Consider the following 22,014-nt stretch of genomic DNA (forward strand, 5'->3'; position numbering starts at 1 on the left):
AATACGATTCTCGCAAAGACGGGCCTCAAAGGTGAAATATACCACCAAGACACGCATCAGACAGCAATACAACATGATTACGTTGAATACAGTTAGAACTCTGATTATGGTTTCAAAAAGATCATTGATTGAATGAACACTAGCCCGCGGTCAAAATTTACAATTGTGCTATATTTGTCACACACTTTGTTTGTTGTATTCTATTACATTGTAATTTACAGGTAATGACTTCTGCACACGATTATGTGACGATACATTTTCGATATGAAAATGATCCAGCATGCAAACATAAGAGATAAAATATTAGGTAGCCTATTTTCCTTCAGTATGTAGTTACAGTCCTTGATTTGATTCATATCTTACGAATTTAGACTTTTTGTAACTACATTTTCATCGTTTTAAAAGGAAATGCCCATTAAGTTCCAAAGTATAGTCTTATAGATTTTAGAATACTAGCTATCACGTGAAATGAATCATTGAATGTTTTGCACTTGTTGTATGTAACAACATAATGGCATTCCTCAAACCTCTAACCTCACAGTTAGCTACACCATACAATATGACATTGCAATAATCCAGATGTGAAATAACTAGAGACAAAACTTAAATTTCAGTGGCTGCTTTTGTTAAGTATTTTCGGATGTTCTTAATTCGTAGGTAATTCAACATGGCTGTACGACATTTGCGTATACTAGGTCAAAATAAAGAAAGGTTGAGAGGGCAAGTGATTCGAAGCCAGCGACTTTTGGCCTCGGAGGTCTTTCACGTTATAACTTACTATGGGCGCACAGAACATACAATGCCAATTTTAATGATTTTTGTAAAATTCATACAAACTCCTATTATAGATCTTGCGGATCATACATTAACTTTTAAAGAAGATCTTTTTTAAAGGAATGTATTGTAACAAAACAAAATCTTTTCACAAGCATGAAATAGGTGGAAAAATGTAAAACTATACGGGATTTCAGCAAAATCAAAATATCTCATTAAATTAATTGTGAATTTTAAAAAAGCAAAGGGATTAAACAGACCTAGTAAAAATAGCGAAGTGATAGGTATAAATACTCGAGTCACTGCGAACATAGATTGGAGGGAAGAAATAAAAAATGATTTAATGAGATTGTTGAAAAGCAAGTTTATTTTGTTTTTTTGTTTTTTGAGAAAGGGAGATTAAAATAAATGCTTATATTTGCATGCCTTTCAATTCAAGGGAAGGAAAAGAGCGAACTTGTAAAACGACAAAGTAAAAGAGATTCAAGTAACTGCACAACTTTTATGAATTTAGTTTGAAAAAAGAAAATTAAAAAGGTAATGCAAGAAACTGCATAAGTATGGCGTTTCGTAGTAAAACACAAGTTTCGTGAATTTAATAGGGAAATTGGGAGATGAAAACAATGCGAAGTAATGAAATTTTCAGGAAATGTGCGTGTTTAAAAAGGACGAGGAAGAAAGAAATGCAGTAATTTATAAATTGTAATGTTCTTCCAAGTATTAAAACCTTACATGTTCTCGACCCACTTTTAACGTAAAATGTAAGCATTGAAATGAATAACATGTATACACTTTTTTTAAAACTGAGTGTATGAGTAATGGTTCAGCTGAACACCACTATTTTGTAGAAGTCACCAACAATCTTACAACATTCCATGATATTTAAATTAAATGAAAGTATTTCTATAGCGAACGCCTGAAAATTCTTGTTTCTATTGTAGAGCATTAACTTTACGTTTTAACTTTCATGCTGAAATTGTACATAATTGTAAGTATCCATTTCAAATACTTTTACACCAGCCTGCGTAAGACTATAATGTGTAAAATGATAACAACAACTAAGCCGCACCATGAGAAAACCAACATATTGGGTTTTGCGACCAGCATCCGCGCAGACTGGATCAGGATCCATGTTGTTCGCTAACGGTTTCTCTAATTGCAATAGGCTTTGACAGCGAACAGCATCGATCCTGACCAGACTGGGCTGATGCGCAGGCTGGTCTGAATCCATGCTGGTCGCAAACGTACTATGTTGGTTTTCTCATGGCGCGGCTCAAATACATTTGTCATACTGATTAAATTGTTGTACCTTGCTTAGACGTTATCCAGTCATTTATGAAAGTGTCTAAGAAATGTTCCCAACGTAAAATGAATTTTCTACAAGTATGATGCTGAGACTTTGCAACACTGTACCACGGTGTATACCAATATCGGATCCCTCTCTATTATATCTTGAATAAATACTATTATTATTTATATATATATTATTTTGAAGTTGTAGAAAAAAAAATATATGATAACAAATGACATTTTAAAATGTAAAGTACAAGTTTTATATGTGTATGATGTGTGGAATTAGATTGAAATGCTTGTTCTTTTCTGACGAAAATGAGAGTAAAGCAGGCTTTTCAGGTAAGATATAATAAAAATATACATGTCTTTAATCAAAGCATATATACAGTAGAATAAATTACCTGACTGAAATCATCTTTACAGTGGCAAAACATTTCGTAATATAATGAAAATATTATGTATGTTTCCTTAAAAGTAATAATTTAATCATAAACTTTATAAATATCTTCCTTTGTAACAAGTATTTTGATTGGCTAATTTATTTAAAAGTGTAACTCAAGCGAGCGATACGCGCTAAGCGTATAAATTTGTACGCTAAGCGTATATTTTACCCGGTAAACGCGTAAAAATACACGGTGAGCGTGTACTTTTATAGATCTACCGATTGAAATACACGGTAAGCGTGTAAATTTACACGCTAACCGTGTATTATGGTATCGCTCGAGCGATTTCAGACTTTTGACCCAAACGGTACGTCATAGTTTTCCTCTTTTTGCGTTGTCTCGTTCTGTCGTTCGGGCGCCCCCGTCAGAACGACGTTTTCCTCTTTTGGCGTTGTTTCGTTCCCTCGTTATGGCGCCCCGCCAAAACGATATAACGAAGAATGCAACGCGACAGAACGAAGAACGACACTTACAACCGGCGCCCTAAGAAACGTCGTCTTGGCGTTCTGTCTTTCTGGCGCCCCCGCCACAACGACGGAACGAAACAACGCCAAATGTGAAAATATCGTTCTGACGTATTTAGGATGAATTATATATTATTATGTTAGAGGACCATATGTAAGACTGGCTGTAGCCAAATATGTTATCCTCTTTAAATTAACAGTAATTATTATTATTATTATTATGATAAAAGTAGATAAAGCTCGTCAAATTATGGTAATTTGAAAGCAAAAACGAATACTACATGAATGGAAACGATGGAGAAAAAAAATTCTCTAAAAAAAGATTTCCCCCATGCGATTCGAACTTGTTTTGTTTAGGGTCAGAAACCCTACTGCTCTACCAACTGCGCCACTCCGTCATCTGCTAATCATATTATTAGTTTAAACAGTATTTATTGAGAAAACTGCACATATAGGCCTAACAATATACATGAATTTTGTATATAAATGGATTAGAAAACAAGTTTACAAAAACTTATAAATCATTTTGTTAATATATGAGTATGTTGTATACAGTTTAATAACGTATTTAAAGAAAAATGATTAAATTTTACCCGTCAGGCTTAGGGGTCAGTGACTAACAATAGTGAACATATTTAAGAGGCCCGTCTGTAGGAAATTAATCTTTTTTTACATTGAATTCGAGGAAATCGACAAAAACGCAATTCGACACCCTCTAAAAGAAACTAACGAGTTTGTAAACTGTAGGGCACATTCGATAACACTACTTGTCGTTCAACGATTCCAACAAAAGTTAGATTTTTTTATGATTATATACCGAATAGATTTGGAAAATTAGGGAGTCCTTGTCAATATATCAAACATGACAAACAACTTTATCTAACATTACGAGTTTTCTTTTTTTCAAAATTATTCCACAAAATTGAGTTTGTATTGTCATAGAAACGTTTCCACCGACACTATAATGACTTTTATATATATAAAGAATAAAAAAGTGCATCAATGATTGATTAATTAAAAAAGCTTCCCAGTTATGCCGACAGATACTTACATAATATATGAAAATTAAAGAGAATAACGTGAAACAACGGCAACAAACGTAAACGGCGTATATGTAAAACCGCGAAGAACATAATGTTTCAGCATTGGACTGTAACATGAACAAATGTTAACTTTGGTAGGTATTTTATTCCAAATATGTAACGCTGAAGTACGAGAACGAATCTTTCGAGGTTTTATACGCGAAATAAGATGTTTCTGGCCCTTTGGTCGTAGATCATGCAACTCATTTATTATATTTCAGCCATGTAGATAGGCACCATGTAATATGTCTAGCTTTGTTAACCATCACTGCTGTGCGACATTTTACCCTGTTTTTAAATTCTAGTGTAGGTGACCTTATTGGTCTGTTAAGAATAATCTCGACCGCTCTTTTTGGTATTATTTGTACTTTGATTATATAACATTTTGTATCTTTTCCCAAAACAGTACAACAGTAATCGAGAATGGGAAGGATATATGCATAATAGTACAGAAATTTTACTTCTTCGTTTAGATAAAAGATAATATTTTTCAGAAGAGCCACTTTTACATACACTGTCTATCTGAGCATGCCAGTTAAGTGTATAAATTCCTTATTTCTTTGCATATTTTCTAGCTTTGTGTCGTTTATCTTTAATTTTAGATCATCTTCATTGAAGAACCGATTATACATTTTGTTTTTCTTCGGGTGTAAGGACATGTTGTTTAAATTGGCACTGCTCAGATAAGACTTGAAATGACTTGGTGTATTTCCAGAATAATGGTATAATATCAACTATTCAAGTAATATTCATGGTGGACAAGATCAAACGCCAGTTTTCTTAAATCAGGGAAAATCGTTCCCATTATTTTTCACAGGCCCCATCTAACGCATCCTTATGGTATAGCATTTATATAGTAAGAAAAAAGAAATTCTTTTCTTACTATACAATGCTATACCATAAGGATACCATTAGATGGGGCCTATGTTATTTTTCCACTATTAAAATCTTTGATCGAAGCATCAGTTTGGCAAACTGCAACACCATGACAAAACAAGGACGAATACATCATCATCATCATCATCATCATCGTTATTATCAAAGAATTATTTTTTATAGCTCTTTGTTATTATTATCATTATTATTTAGTTGTAAGTTATGTATCACTTTGAATTGGATGTCAGGGCGCCATAATACAATGTACCAGTACAACAGTTAAAACTCTATATTAAGTGAGATGATAACTTAGTTAGTCTGATAAGTGAGACCTCGGGTAGATCGATTTTACATTTTGATATTTTACGTTGTCTACCTAGAGAGGCGGATATCGACAAGTTAAAAAAATATAACGATATTCAACTCACGAGTACAATTATTTGGACTAATAACTTAGTATACCACTGTCCACAGAAAGCATTCTGAAAGTCTTATGCATTTGGCGTTCCCTCATATTTGTACTCTTAACGTGCGGATTCTAATATTTGTTATTATCAAACCTGTCCTTCCATCCCCAATTAGTCCAAATAATAGGACGCTTTGAGGGACGACAACAATAAAATAACAGACCATAAAATATTAAGTCATCCCGATAAGCCAAATACAAGTAAGGCTAATCCCCAATCCTTCCGACGGGCCTCACGGCTAAAATCCAGTATAAAAGCATGATTTCCCGCGCTGCGTTCAGTTTTTTGCAGTTATGGTGGCGGTAAGAAGTTTCTGGCTGTGTTGTATTTGCGTTCTTTGTTTGCTGGGACAATTTTGGCACGAGTGGGGGTAAGTAATAATTTTTGTTTACATTGTACTGAGGTTTATAGGGGCTATGCCTTTTTTAGAATCAACAAAGTTAGAAATTCCGATCATACAACATACCGACCTGCAGACCTTGATTTTAGAAAATACTTTTTCATGTTCTTAGGGTAATCTTAATTGTTTAGCTGTTTAGTACTCCCTTGGAAAAACCTAAAAAAAAAGGAAAGAAGAGAAGAATCGACGTCATTTAAAGAATGATAATTATGTTAATAATCTCAAAGAAAACTTGATTTTATTATTTTTCCCAGATGAGCTCATAAAAATGTGAAAATAAGTGGTATATTGTGTATAAAATTGCGGTGGAAAAGGTTTTCTTAAGGTTCATGTAAAGTGTTTGAGACTGCCCCTCGAGTAAATTTTTGTTTCATGTTTTGAGACCTCATAGGCCTTTGTTTTGCATACATTGTATACCAAACCGTTCAGAAGGAGTAGACATGTCATTCAAGAGAGGTTGTTTTGCTCGGTACAATATTTCTCTTTTATGACATGTACTTTGCTTGTCCACATTTGGTTTTGTAAAAAATATCAAACTTCTTTTTCAAAAATATTTTGACATCAGATATTTACTTATTGTGTGCCTAACATATTTCTCCAGGTACTCCCAGAGTTAAAATTGCTACAATACATCTACATTTCAAAATTGCAAAACGAAAGTGAAAGTAGAGCTGTCAAAATGACTCCTATATTTCAGAAAATATGTAAGTTAACTGTATTCCAATACTAGGAGTACCTAGATAAATATGTTACAGACACAAACAAAACGTATTTAAAGAAAAAATACTTTTGAAAAAAAAGTTTGATATTTTCTACAAAATAGAACCGTGACGGTCGAAGTACCTGCAATTTTAGACAAAATACTTATTCTCAAAGAAGCTTACCTTTGTGTAATGTATTCCCTACTTCCTCTAAACAATTCAGTGTATTTATAATAAATAGAAACGGTCTTCGAAGAATAAATTTCCAAAATCAAAATTCACCGAGGGGTGGTGTCCAAACACTTTACATGAACCTTAAATGCTCCGAAAATGCCAAATGAAGTGCTGAATTTCAAAATTTTTCAGGGTTGAGGGGGTATGCCTCTGGGCCCCTCTAGCTGGTCAGCTACTTTTTTATTATACTTGTATATGCCTAACATCCACAAAAAAAACATCAAATTATTTAGTGTATAAGGACACATGTTTGTCCAAAGAAGTATAAAATACAATTTATTTTTATAGCTCTTTGGTTTGTCATAGTAAGGGTTTGGTTGGACCCCTCCTGAGAAAATTGGCTGGAATCCACGCACAGGTGCTAGACACGTAACCAAATATTTTACTTATAGGCCTATATATGTCTCATATATACATATATAGGCCTATGAGTAAAATATTTGGTTATGTGTCTAGCACCTGTGGATCCGTGCATGTAATAGACCGTTTGGCTGTGTTTTTAGAACATTTTATATCTTTCTTTTCAAAAGGATTGGTTGAACTAGAAAGCACAAATTTGTGTATTATCTACAGAACACTTTTATAGTCAACATACCTGTTTTCAAACCCCCTTGAACTTATACTCTTTTCAAACCATAATATTTACCTTCAGGCCATGAATGATATAATCACTGGCACTTGCAGGTACTTGGTATAGAGATGGTACCTAAAAAAAATCATCTTTATAGATTTTTTTCAGAATGAAATGATCAGGCTGGTAACTTTGCCCAGTCGGGCTTTCTACATAAAAACTAACATTTTTTGAAAAATAATAAAGATATTTCTTTCAAACTTAGTCAATTTATTATATAATTTTCTTGCCTCCAGTTTTGTTAAAATTACTTCCCTTTTTCAGATTTTTATGATGCATAATTTTTTAAGTAAAAAAAATTGTTGTAATGCAATGTTTAAAACAAAAAAGGGTTCAATGGCTTTCAATTGCCCAAAACTTGTGCGATAATACCTTTATTCTATACATTTAGGGTTAATACTTTATTTCTAGTGCAGATGTTTGAACATTTTTTTACAACTAATATTTTTCTATAAAGTTGTAAGTGAAAGCACAGTAAAATGTTTACATTCATGTACTGGCGCAAAAATTTAGAGCATTAGAAAGCCATTAACCCTTTTAAGCTCGACTATTCGAAGAAATTAGAACAGTCTAGCTATTCTACTCACCCTGGCGTCAGCGTCACACCTTGGTTAAGTTTTTGCATGCAAGTACATACAGGTCAATTACAAACCTCACTGGGTCAAGTTCCATAACTCTGACATGTATTTTGAGCAAATTATGCCCCCTTTTGGACTTAAAGCTTAGTCTACTTTCAACACTTTGAAAGAGCCTATACTGAAATTCCTTTTGCCTTTTAAAAAAGTCAAAATCCAAGGCTAGCCAAGAGTCTAAAACTAATGAAACAAATCTGAGTTTGAGATCTCTTTATTATAAGCTTACCAAAACCATACCAAAAATTTACCTGAAAGAAGTTATTAAAGATTTTACATCATTTTACCATCAATATTTTTTTTTATGAATGCACTCAATTAGGTGATAATTTTTGATATATTGTAAATTTATGAGAGGCCCCAACAAAAATTTTTTTTTCAGGTTGTGTAAACAGTTTAAGTTGTAAATTAATGTTGATATCTGAAGTTACCTGCTTAATTAATTGGTTGAGCAATAAATAAACACATTTTAGTTTTTTAGGGTAGTTGACCTGTAACGAAAATCATCAGATAAGGTAATCTCTGATATGCTTTTTCAGCTTTTATTCGTTTTTCATGGAATGCAATGATCGCGAGAGTTTCATCCAGAAAATGCTGAATTGCTTAAAGTACATTGCAGTGTCATTACTCATCATCTACCTTAGAATGATGTACTTGCAACCACCACCTTAAAATGTTGTAACAGTTTAAGGGGAATATGCAACATTTCATTTGGCAACATTACTTATTAGAAAGACTAAAAACAAAAAAAAGAAACAGTCATTTGAATACCATCTATGTAACGAAATTGCAGCCATTTATAGCACAGTGACAGCATCATTCTTTCCTTATATGAGCATTACCTTATAAATATGGTAAATCAGTTAATAACAACTAAGAGAATTATATTTTTTTGGCCATAATATAATATGAGCCTTAGTTTGTGTGAAAAGGTGTATTCCTTATATTTAAACTCCATGTTAAATTATATTTGACGTAATCTGGCCACAGTTATATAGAGCATTTTATTTGACCTAGCAGGGCGGAGATAATCTGACTTATGCAAATAATGGTAATCTCAAAAAAAAAAAACGAGCAAAATAGATAGAGCAACATAATTGTTTAATTCTGTAACTAACATCTAAAATTAAATGCTACATTATTTACAGTGTAAGGTAGATGACCACTGAATAAGAAACCAGTTTGCCGAATAAACTACATATCCTGCACAATAATGCAGTGAATAAACTACATATCCTGCACAATAATGCAGTGAATAAACTACATATCCTGCACAATAATGCAGTGGACCGTCTCTAAACTGCATATCCTGCACAGACAGGTAGATTAAAACTCACTATACCATATTTGGTAATGCCTATATAAGGAAAAAATGATGATTTAGCTATGCCCAAAATTGCTGCCATTTTATTGAATTGATAATATTTAAATTGGCTTACTGTAAAATCATTAATATTTGTGGGGGACTTATTTTCGTGGATTTCGTGGTTAAGTCAATCCACGAAATTTAACAAGTAAAATTCCAATTCATTATGTTCAAAAATTGAAATTCATGAATTCATGTCCCCACGAAACTGCTGTTTTGACCAAAACCACGGAATTTCATGCCCACGAAATTTAATGATTTTACAGTATCTTTTGTTTGTAGTCTGATTTTCATGATTTTGCCAATTCATATTTTTCATTAAAGGTGCCAAATAAAGACATAAAAACATAAATCTTAAAAGAGGCTACACATTTTGAAATATACTTCTAAACATTACGATAGCAGTGAAATATTCCCTTGAAGTCATCAAAACATGTGCAGAGAAGTGAATAATTTTTTGTGTTTTCTTAGACCTGACATGGGTAGTCATTTTGTCCTACTTCTGTGTTTGTCGCTTTTCAGTAATCGATAAGAAATTCGTCAGGATCACATGATTATTAAAATTAATTCAAACGAATATTTGTTAAGAGGTGCCGCAAAATAACTGCATTCTTTTCTTTCCATGATGGTAGTTTTACATGAATTGAATAAACAAGATTTTAGTTTCAAATTGACAGTGACATACATTAGGCGACTTTGTGTTTAATTTCTAAAATTTTATTGAATTAATTTAGCAATATGTACTTAAAAATTTTGTGAGTTACAAAAATGTTCAATTCCCTGTCCTGTTTGTTAACATCACGTCGTTGGAGCATAATGATGTATTTATACCCCCAAAAAACGAAGTTTGGGTTAGTATATAGCTTGGCGGTTGGTTGGACAGTCGGTAGGTCAGTCCATTTGTTTTCATGGTTTCCGGATGATAACTCATGAAAGGCTTGACCGACTTAAATAACATTTGGTACACAGGTGTAACATCAGAAAATACGGGTTAAGTTCAAATTTGGGGTCAGTAGGTCAAAGATCAAGGTCACAGTGACCAAGAAAAGTTGAACCGTTTCCAGATGATAACTTGAGTACGCTTGGGCCTAGAAACATAAATTTTGGTACGCAGGTTTAACATCATGAAATGCAGGTCAAGTTCGACTGAGGTCTGTAGGTCAAAGGTCAAGGTCAAAGTGACTCGGAACAGTTAAATGGTTTCCGGATGATAACTTAAGAACGCTTGGGCCTAGGATCATGAATTTTGGTAAACATGTGTAACATCATAAAATACAGGTCAAGTTGTACTTTGAGTCCAGTAGATCAAAGGTCAAGGTCACAGTGACTGAACATTTAAATGGTTTCCGTATGATAACTTGAGAACGCTTGGGCCTAGGATCATATATTTTGTTACACAGGTGTAACATAATGAAATACAGGTAAGTGTTACTTTTAGGTCAGTAGGTCAAAGGTCAAGGTTACAGTGACTCGGAACATTTTCCGGATAATAACTTGAGAACGCTTGGGTCTAGGCTCATATTTTTTGTACACAGGTGTAACATGATAAAATACAGGTCAAGTTTGACTTTGAGGCTAGTAGGTCAAAGGTCAAGGTCACAATAACACGAAACAGTTAAATGGTTTCAGGTTAGTAACTTGAGAACACTTGGGCGTATGTTAATGAAAATTGATAGGGAGGTTGGTTATGACCAGCAGATGACCCAAAATGATTTTAACCCAGAACATTTAAACGGTTTTCGGACAATAACTTTAGAATGCTTGGGACTAGGATTACCAAACTTAATAGGGAGGTTGCTTATGAACAGCAGATGACCTGTATTGATTTTAAGTTCCAAAGGTCAGTGACCCGGAACATCTAAACCTTTTCTGGACAATAACTTGAACGCTTGGGCCGAGGATCATGGAACTTCAAAGGGAGGTTGATCATGACCAGCAGATGACCTCTATTGGTTTTGAGGTCAGTAGGTCAACTGTCAAGCATGTTCACCTTTGACTTCGGCTTAGTTCTGTGACAAGGCCATATTGTGGGGGTATAATTTGTCACTCCTGTGACAACTCTAGTTTGCATCTATTTATAAATTATAGCCTCGTTTCGGAGCATTCTTCCGAAAAAAAACTAAGATGCACGATGGGTTTGTATTTAGTCAGAAAACATACTTTCGGTTTGAAATAGGCAAATTTTAAAGGTTTTTGTTTATCTGTTATTCTTGAACAAATTCATGACTATTCAGATCCGATGCAGTGGGCCATATTTTCTGTAAATATGAAGTCTCGGCTACAAACTCTGGTTTTCATATGATACTCTTTCTGGTGTTAGTAGAGAACCTTTAAACTCATTCTAAACACATGCATTGTCAAATGTTGAATATTCCCCTTTTAAGACTTCTCATCCGAATTTTAGTGGGAAATATTGTGGATGGGCACTTTTTATCCCCCACTGAAGTTTTGGCATTGTCTCTTCATCTGTCAGTCTCTTTCTATCCGGATCCATATTTTTGATCTTTTTCTTTTTAGCTCACCTGTCACATAGTGACAAGGTGAGCTTTTGTGATCACCCTTCATCTGTCGTTAGTCTGTGCGTCCGTCAACAATTTCTTGTCTGCATGATAGTGGTTTCATTTATGATTTTATTTTAATCAAACTTGCAAACAACTTGTATCACCATTAGATCTCGGTTCCTTTCTTGAACTGGCCAAATCCCATTATGGGCCAAAATTAGCTATTTTGAGCTTGTCTGCACAGTAGCAGCTTTATTTATGATATGATTTTTTACCAAACTTGCACACAACTTGTATCACCATAAGATCTTGGTTCCTTTCTGGAACTGGCCAGATTCCATTATGGGTTCCAGAGTTATGGCCCCTGAAGGGGTCAAAATTAGCTTTTTTGACATTGTCTGCACAATTGCAGCTTCATTTATGATTTGATTTTAACCAAACTTGCACAAAACTTGTGTCGCCATAAGATCTTGGTTCCTTTCTTGAACCCGCCAGATCCCTTAATGGGTTCTAGAGTTATGGCCCCTGATAGGGTTGGAGTTAGCTATTTTGACCTTGTCTGCACAATAGCAGGTTCATTTATGATTTGAATTTAATCAAACTTGCACAAAACTTGTGTCACAAAAAGATCTTGGTTCCATTTTTGAACCGGCCAGAGAGCTCGCCCACTTAGCTAAATAGGTAAGAGCGTTGGTCTACGGATCTCAGGGTCAAGAGTTCGATCCTTGGGCGGGGCGTATGTTTTCCGTGACTTATTTGATTATTCATGTGGGGAAGTTGGCAGTTACTTGCAGAAAACAGGTTTGTGCTGGTACAGTATCTAGGAACACTGGTTAGGTTAACTGCCCACCGTTACATGACTGAAATACTGTTGAAAAACGACGTTAAACCCAAAACAAACAAATGAAACAGCCAGGTCCCATAATGGGTTCCAGAGTTATGCCCCCTGAAAGGGCCAAAATTGGCTATTTTGACCTTGTCTGCACAAAAGCAGCTTCATTTATGATTTGATTTTAACCAAACTTGCACACAACTTGTATCACCATAAGATCTCGATTCTTTTTTTATACGCCTGCAGGGACGTATTATGTTATCGCCTCGGTGTCTGTCTGTCTGTGTGTTGGTTAGCAATTTCCCTTCCGCTCTGTAACTCTTGAACCCCTTGTTGGATTTCAGAGAAACCTGAAACAAATGTTCACTCATTGAAAGGATGTGCAGAGCGCATGTTTCGGACGGCTAAATTCAATGTCAAGGTCACACTTAGGAGCCAAAGGTCATATGACTTTGTTTTATGTGAATATTGCTCTGCATTTGCGTTGCTCTTGTTTTTATTAGCTCACCTGTCACATAGTGACAAGGTGAGCTTTTGTGATCACCCTTCGTCCGTAATCAGTCCGTCCGTCTGTGCGTCCGTCAACAATTTCTTGTCTGCACGATAGAGGTTTCATTTATGATTTTATTTTAACCAAACTTGCACACAACTTGTATCACCATAAGATCTCGGTTCCTTTGTTGAACTGGCCAGATTCCATTATGGGTTCTAGAGTTATGGCCCCTGAAAGGGCCAGAATTAGCTATTTTGACCTTGTCTGCACAATAGCAGCTTCATTTATGATTTTATTTTAACCAAACTGGCACACAACTTGTATCACCATAAGATCTCAGTTCGTTTCTTGAACTGGCGAGATTCCTTGGGTTTCAGAGTGATGGCCCCTGAAAGGACCAGAATGAGCTATTTTGACCTTGTCTGCACAATAGCAGCTTCATTTATGATTTGAATTTAGTCAAACTTGCACAAAACTTGTGTCACCATAAGATCTCGGTTCCTTTCTTGAACTGGCCAGATCCCATTATGGGTTCCAGAGTGTTGGCCCCTGAAAGGACCAAAATTAGCTATTTTGACCTTGTCTGCACAATAGCAGCTTCATTTATGATTTGATTTAACCAAACTTGCACACAACTTGTATCACCACAAGATCTTGGTTCCTTTCTTGAACTAGCCAGATTCCATTATGGGTTCCAGAGTTATGGCCCCTTAAAAGTCCAGAATTGGCTATTTTGGCTTTTGCAGCCATATAGAGACTTCATTTATGGTTTTATTTGATACAAACTTCCAAAATATCTTCAACAACAATAAATCTTGGATTCCATGACAAATCAGACCCAATCGTAGGTTCCAGAGTTATTTTATATCTGATTACCTCCCCTGATTGTAATCAAAATGGATTTATATCAGTAAGTACTTATAGGACTTTTTTGAAATTTCATTATTGTCATTAGTTGGACTGAGACAATCAGGGTAGGTAACTATGGACTGATTTTATGTCAAATTATCTCCTTTTATTTCAAATTAAAATGGGTATACATGTATCTCCGTAACTAATGAAGATACTGATCTGAAATTTCATTTATGTCAACAGATTTATTTGGCAGATCCTTCTTTTGTTCACTTACAATATTTTTTTTTAATTACTTCCCTTTTACGTTACTATAAATAGCTTATTTTTAGTAACTTTTTTATTATTGGCTGTACCGAGACCACTTTTCTTTGGTACAATATGGATGGTACCTCCATATTTTTTCTGAGGACCTTCTTGCATTGATAACAGGTGAGCGATATAGGGCCATCATGGCCCTCTTGTTTGGCAGATCCTTCTTTTGTTCGCTTACTATATTTTTTTTTATTACTTCCCTTTTATGTTACTATAAATAGCTTATTTAGTAACCTTTTTATTATAGGCCATAGGGAAAAACTGAGACCACTTTTCTGTGCACAACATGGATGGTACCTCCAATTTTTAGGTGTATTTTGACATATCTGTACCTTGTAAGAATTTCTTCTTTTTGTTTTTGATTAAAGCAATGGTACTCAGGTGAGCGATATAGGGCCATCATGGCCCTCTTGTTTATTTTGCAAACCTTCCATGAATATTTATTAACATGTGAAGTTGTTCACCCACACACACACACACCCCTCATCCAGATTACTTACTCAATTGTGCTCTCTTAAGGACATCATTCTGTTCTTTTAAATGTAATGTAATGAAATTAATTGCTTCTTAGTAACATCATTAACAACTTTTTACCAGATATATTTCTTTGCCATATTGCTCATCACAAACCCATTTGGCAGGGGATACCAATTCATCAAATTTTGCTTATTTTTAGCTAGACTTTTCGAAGAAAAAGTAAAGTTATTGCACTCGCCCTGGTGTCTGCGTCAGTGTTGCCGTTGGTTAAAGCTTTTGATGAAGTCAAAAATCTCTGTTACTATCAAAGCTATTGACTTGAAACTTAAAATAGTTTCAGTATTTGCTATCAGTCTACACCAGGATAAACAAGCCCCATAACTCTGATCTGAATTTTGACAGAATTATGCTCCTTTTTAACATTGAATATTTGGTTAAAGTTTTTTGATAGTCAAACATCTCTGTTACTATCAAAGCTATTGACTTGAATTTTGACAGAATTATGCCCCTTTTTAACTAAAATTTTTGATAAAATCAAATATCCCTGTTACTATTAAAGCTTTTGATTCTTGACTTGAAACTCTAAATGGTTATGTACTATCAAAATCTACACCAGGAGACACAATTCCAGGGTTCGCACAGGCCTTAAAAAGTCCTTGAATTCGATGGTAGTCCTTGAAAACTCCTTGAAAATGACAAAACCCCTAAAAAACCTGGAAAAGTACTTGAATTTTGAAAAAAACTCTTTGTATTTGACCTTTCACTCCTTGAAAATATTCTTTCCGTAATTTTTTCCGTAATTTTGCTTTGCAAAAAGAATTTAAGGCTTAAAATAAATCGGAGAAAATGAAAATAAATTCGTGAAATTGCAGGATCGGGTCACTCGTATGCTATTATAGTGGTCTACGGCCACACTTTATCGATATTTACAGAGTGCTATTTCTACTATATCACCGTTTGCATGTTTCCGTTTCCGTTTAAAAAAGTACGGGGAATAATAACTCGCAATTTTTAGCTATTTGCGAGTGTTTCCAGTGAATTAAAATGAGTAGGAAAAATAAACATGTTTACTCAAGTAAGTGGGAGACAATAGACGAATATAAACAGTGGCTGAAGCCCTATAGAGCAGACAGAACGAAGTGTATTTGTACCTCGTGTGACAAAATTTTGAGGTATCATTAGTAGGAGTGTGCTAAAAAATCACAAGAATAGTGATAAACCTCAGCAAAATAGTGAATTACATCAATCTAATAATCGAATTACGTCATTTTCAAAGGTGTAACAAGTGATGGTTGTTTTATTTTTGCATTACATAATAAAAGTTTTTCAGATAAGGTCGTGGTTTTGAAAAAAAATAGTGCTTGAAAAATTGTAAAAAGTCCTTGAAAAGTACTTGAATTTTGTCTCTAATATTCTGTATGAACCATGAATTCCCATAACTCTGATTTGAATTTTGACAGAGTTACTGTTATGTCCTTTTTTAACTTGGATTTTTTTTTACTGGCAAAGCTCTAATTCAGAATCAAGCACTGAAAAAAGTCGAGCGTCCTGTCTTGTTTATTTTCCAATTTAGAAATAAGAGAGACTGGAGGTCAGTTTGACAAATTAAATTTTAAAAAAATTACTGTATTGATAAAACTAGTGTATGTTCTTGTGTCTTGAATTGCTTGCATACATAAAACTATTTTTAATATGTTTATGAAAAAATTAATTTCATGTCAAAGTTTAATTTTAGTTATAAGATGTTTGCAACACAAACCTTTAAAAACTTTGCGTATTTTTCACTTAATGAAGAATCATTTCTCTGGCCCAGCTCACAGGGGTTTGGCTCATGCCTAGGTCCAGGCCCTACCCTATAAGAAAAATCCAAAGGGACATAGAACTTGGCTCTAGGTGAAATGATTTTCATGTGTTTTTCTTATAGGGTAGGGCCTGGACCTAGGCATGAATCGAACCCCTGTGGCCTAGCTGAGTAAAGTTCAAATGAGAACTGTCGACCAATTGCAAAATTCCATAGGCAGTAAAATAATCCTTATGTTTTATGACTCGGGTCAGGTACATTTTGACATGTATGCAGCTTAAACTTAATTTTTTTGACTAAGTTGAAGGCCATAAGTCTTGTCTTGCAAAGTGAAAAAAACTCTGGTCAACAATTCACATTCTGGATGACATCCCTAAATCAAGGGCCATAACTCTGGTCTTGCAAAATGAAAAAAAAACCTATGCACAAATTCATATGATGGATAATATTCGTACATGATTACATGACTCTAGGTCAAAATGCAGAGTTATGTGACTTTGTTTTTTGTTACTATACATAGACACAATCTTGTGCGCACCATCTCTCCTCATCCCCTTGACACAATTTAATGAAACTTTGCTAAGCCCGCGAATTCTTCTAGTTTGACATTTGAGTTTTGGTTTGGCACTTGCATAATATACACCACAAAAACAGATTATGAATATGTATGAATTTAAATGAACCTGAATAACGTATTGTTGAAGTGTTTACATGATAGACAGTCAAACGTATGGTCCGATCCGCTGACAACTAGTAGGAGACTAAAAGTAAAATGCAACAAGATCATTTTCTTTGTATTACAAACAACCTTTTAATAGAAAATAATAAAATCAACAACTGAATGAAAGCACTGCAGTACAGGCAAATCCCTATGAACGGGTATGAGTAAGGAAAATCATATATCAAATTTATGCTACACAACCTGAACAACATATATTCCACTAAATTTCTTGATAGACAGTCATCTGGGGTAACTGGTAAGAGACTAAAAGTAAAACATAAAAAGCAAGCAAAAACATATGACAGAAAAAAAACACAAAAAAAAACCTATAATTAAATATTGATGTTTTTTGTTTGTTTTGGGTTTAACGCCGTTTTTCAACAGTATTTCAGTCATGTAACTGCGGGCAGTTAACCTTACCAGTGTTCCTGGATTCTGTACCAGTACAAACCTGTTTTCCGCAAGTAACTGCCAACTTCCCCACATGAATCAGAGGTGGAGGATTGTGACCGGTCTTTGCCCAGCTTGTGGACACTATATCTTGCGGACTTTAAATAATATATATAATATTGTATTGTAAGCAAAATTTCACATGCTGAATAATATTCATGTAATGTTTCTTAATTCAGAGTCAAATACTTATCGAGACAAATGCAACACAAAATTAGGCCCTTTTTATGCCTATTTTCCACCAGTCAAGGGCCATAGGTGTGGTCTGACTCTTAGATCCAAATTAAAACCCCTGGTGCACTGCTTCCCATGCTGAATAATAATCCTGCAAGGTTTGATGACTCTGGGTCAAATACTTTTTGAGATATGAATGGTACAAATTGGGATGGACAGACAAGGGCAACTTTAGGGCCCCCATGCATACCCCCAAAAAATGTTATACTTAGTGACAAAAGGAAGATCAACCATAAATACTTAGCATGTACGCAAGCATGCCAATACATTGCCATGCATGTACCAGGGTGTGGATAATATCCCTTGAAGGATATAATTATTGATTAGAAAAGAAGTGGCACTTAGTTCTTACTGATTGCTATGTCGAACTTATGAATGTAAACTTTCCTCTTTTCAGGTGTGAAGGACTTGTCAGCTGACTAGGTTGTTGGGGAACTGCCACTGGTATGTGGTGAGGAGGTCGGCATGGTTGTGGATGAGACCCAGTCACTAGACGAGGCCTTTTCTGCTGACCAGGTGTCAAATGGGGTTCCCTTGGTGCCAGCCTATAGGACATTCTTTGGGGATGGGAAGATCTTCAGTTTCAAGAGTTGGCTCTGACTGAGGCAGGACCAGTGGAGGTTGTCACCCAGATATAGTTCTTTCCAAGGTGGGTCTTGCTTTTCAGCAGATTGAGCCTATTCTTCCAGACCTTCTTGACTAGGTTGTATTCCTGTTTAGTGTTTCAGCCAGATCTCTCATAGAAAATGCTGACCTTCTAACTGTTAGTTATTTGGTGTACCAAAGAAGAGTTAGTAAGATTTCTTTAAGTTCTAAAAGCACTGCCTAAAATCATTTGTCCTAGACCTTTGATTCAGGATCCAGGAACACCAGAACTGTCTGCTGTTCAGAAACAGTACTTGACCCATTAAAGCACTTTTTAGCTTGACTATTCGAAGAATAAGTAGAGCTATCATACTCACTATGGCATCAGTGTCTGCGTCGGCGTCATACCTTGGTTAAGTTTTTCGTACCAGTCCACTTTTGACAAGTTTTGGATAAGCTTTGAAACTTCACACTTGTTTACCATCCATGTCCATTGTAGGCAAGGTACATAACTCTATCAGGATTTTGGATGAATTATGGTCCTTTAACTCAGAAATCTTGGTAAGTTTTCGTACCAGTTCACATTTGTGTAAAATTTTGAATATGGCTTTGAAACTTTTATCCCTTGTTTATTATAACAGTCTGTATCTGTAGACAAGAGTACATAACTGTTTCAACTATTTTGACTGAATCATGGCCCTATTTGGACTTGGAAATTTGTACAATTTGTGTACAAGTCTATGTTTTGTCAAACTATTTGACATGTGGCTTTGAAAGTTTGCACAATTATTCATCATCATGATTTATATCTGTAGGCAAGAGTACTTAACTCTTTCAACTATTTTGACTGAATTATGACCCTTTTTAGCTCGACTGTACGAAGTACAAGGAGAGCTATCCTACTCGACGTCCCCACCTTGGTTGAAGTTTTTTTACACTTTCGCTTTTTTCAACATCTCTGTAATTACTTGATGGATTTGATTCAAACTTGAAATAGTTATTCCTCATCATCACCCACATCATCTGGCATAAGGGCCATAACTCTGGCACCAATATTTCATGATTTATCTCCCCTTTCCACTTAGTTTTTAAGGTTTGATGCACTTTCACTCCATCTGTTATTACTGAATGGATTTGATTCAAACTTAAAACAATTGTTCAACATCATCACCCGCATCATATGACACAAGATGCATAACTCTGGCACAAATTTTTCATGAATTATTCCCCCTTTTTACATAGAATTTCAGGTTAAAGTTTTGATGCACTTTCACTCTGTTTTTATGCCCCCCTTCAAAGAAGGGGGGACATATATTGTTTTGCAGATGTCGGTCGATCTGTATGTAGAACAATCCGATTCCGGATGATAACTCAAGAATGCTTGGGCCTAGAATCATGAAAGTTGATAGGGAGGTTGGTCATCACCAGCAGATGACCCCTATTGATTTTGAGATCTGTATATCAAAGGTCAAGGTCACAGTGACTGTCGGTCTGTATGTAGAACAATCCGATTCCGGATGATAACTCAAGAATGCTTGGGCCTAGAATCATGAAAGTTGATAGGGAGGTTGGTCATCACCAGCAGATGACCCCTATTGATTTTGAGATATGTATATCAAAGGTCAAGGTCACAGTGACCCTGATTAGTAAAACGGTTTCCAGATGATAACTCGAGAACGCTTGGGCCTAGGATCATGAAAGATGATAGGCAGGTTGATTTTGAGGCCAGTATGTCAAAGGTCAAGGTCACAGTGACCCTGAACAGTAGAACGGTTTCCAGATGATAAGTTAAGAACGCTTGGGCCTAGGATCATGAATATTGATAGGGAGGTTGGTCATGACCAGCAGATGACCCTTATTGATTTTGAGGTCAGTATGTCAAAGGTCAAAGTGACCAGGAACAGTAAAATGGTTTCCGGACAATAACTCGAGAACGCTTAGGCCTATTGTCAAGAAAATTGATAGTAAAGTTGGTCATGACCAGTAGATGACCCCTATGGATTTTGAGGTCATTAGGTCAAAGGTCACGGTCACATTTGCCAGGAACAGTTAGTTTCTGATCTTCTTGTCCAAAACCACAGGGCCTAGGGCTTTGATATTTGGTATGTAGCAAAATCTAATAGTCCTCTACCAAGATTGTTCAGATTATTTCCCTGGGATCAAATATGGCCCAGCCCAGGGGGTCACATGGTTTATATAGACATATATATAGGAAAAAACTTTGAAAAACCTCTTGTCCAAAACCACAGGTCCTAGGGCTTTGATATTTTGTATATGACATCATCTAGTGGTCCTCTACTAAGATTGTCCAAATTATTCCCCAAGGGTCAAATACGGCCCCGTCCTGGGGTCACATGGTTTACATAGACTTATATAGGGAAAATCTTCTTGTCCAAACCACAAAGACTAGGGCTTTGATATTTGTAATGTAGTGTCATCTAGTGGTTCTCTACCAAGTTTGTTCAAGTTATCCCTCTAGGGTCAAATATGGCCCCACCCCGGGGGTCACATGGATTTCATATAGACTTATATAGGGAAAAACTTAGAATCTTGATGTCTATAACCTACATTATTCAAATTTGGACCACCTCTGTTGTTTTAAGTGGCAAGATGAACCTTGACATGAGTTGACCTTGATCTTGACCTAGTGACCTACTTTCACATTTCTTTAGCTACAGCCTTCAAATTTGGACCACATGCATAGGTTTGTGTACTGAAATAAAATTTGACCTTGATTTTGACCTAGTGACCTACTTTCACATTTTTCAAGCTACATCCTTCAAATTTGGACCACATGCATAGCTTTGTGTACCCAAATGAACTTTGATCTTGAGATTGACCTAGTGACCTACTTTGACATTTCTGAGTCTACAGGCTTTAAATTTGGATTGCATGCATATTTTTGTGTTCTGAATTAAAATTTGACATTGATTTTTACCTAGCATCTACTTTCACATTCCTCAAGCTACAGCCTCCAAATTTGAAGCACAGGCATAGTTCTGTTTACGGAAATGAACTTTGACCTTGAAATTGATCTAGTGACCTACTTTCACATTTCTCAAGCCACAGCTTTCAAATTTGGACCACATGCACAGTGTTTTGTACCGAAATGAAATTTAACATTGATTTTGATCTTGTGCTAGTCTTGAAATTTTGAACATTAAAAAATAGCTCAGTGGTCGGTGCCAAGATCACTCTGTGATCTCTTGTTAGGTTAATAAGTTAAAGGTCAAGGTCAGATTGGACCAGAACAGTAGGACTTTTGTTTACAGTGAGCTCATTATTTCTGCTCCTTGTGCAATTACTGAATGCATCAAGTGGGCATTTCGTGTTCGACGAGCTCTTGTAACTGAATGGATTTGATTCAAACTAAAATAGTTGTTCAGCACT

At 35.4% G+C, this 22,014-nt stretch overlaps 1 long non-coding RNA gene across 6 annotated transcripts in view; it reads left to right on the forward strand.

Moving 5' to 3' along the window:
* Window positions 1–5,697: 5,697 nt before the first annotated feature.
* The window catches only part of LOC123532773 (uncharacterized), a 39,460-nt gene continuing 23,143 nt past the window's right edge, over window positions 5,698–22,014 (forward strand). For 5 of the 6 annotated variants that reach the window (XR_008367858.1, XR_008367860.1, XR_008367863.1 and 2 more), the window contains exons 1-2: window positions 15,641–16,005; window positions 18,437–18,688. This is a non-coding gene — a long non-coding RNA (uncharacterized LOC123532773). Of the gene's footprint in view, window positions 5,770–15,640; window positions 16,006–18,436; window positions 18,689–22,014 lie in introns of those variants that run through there. The other variant, XR_008367859.1, reaches the window with a different exon arrangement.

The sequence above is a fragment of the Mercenaria mercenaria genome, chromosome 16 (assembly GCF_021730395.1).
Source record: "Mercenaria mercenaria strain notata chromosome 16, MADL_Memer_1, whole genome shotgun sequence".
NCBI lineage: Eukaryota > Metazoa > Mollusca > Bivalvia > Venerida > Veneridae > Mercenaria > Mercenaria mercenaria.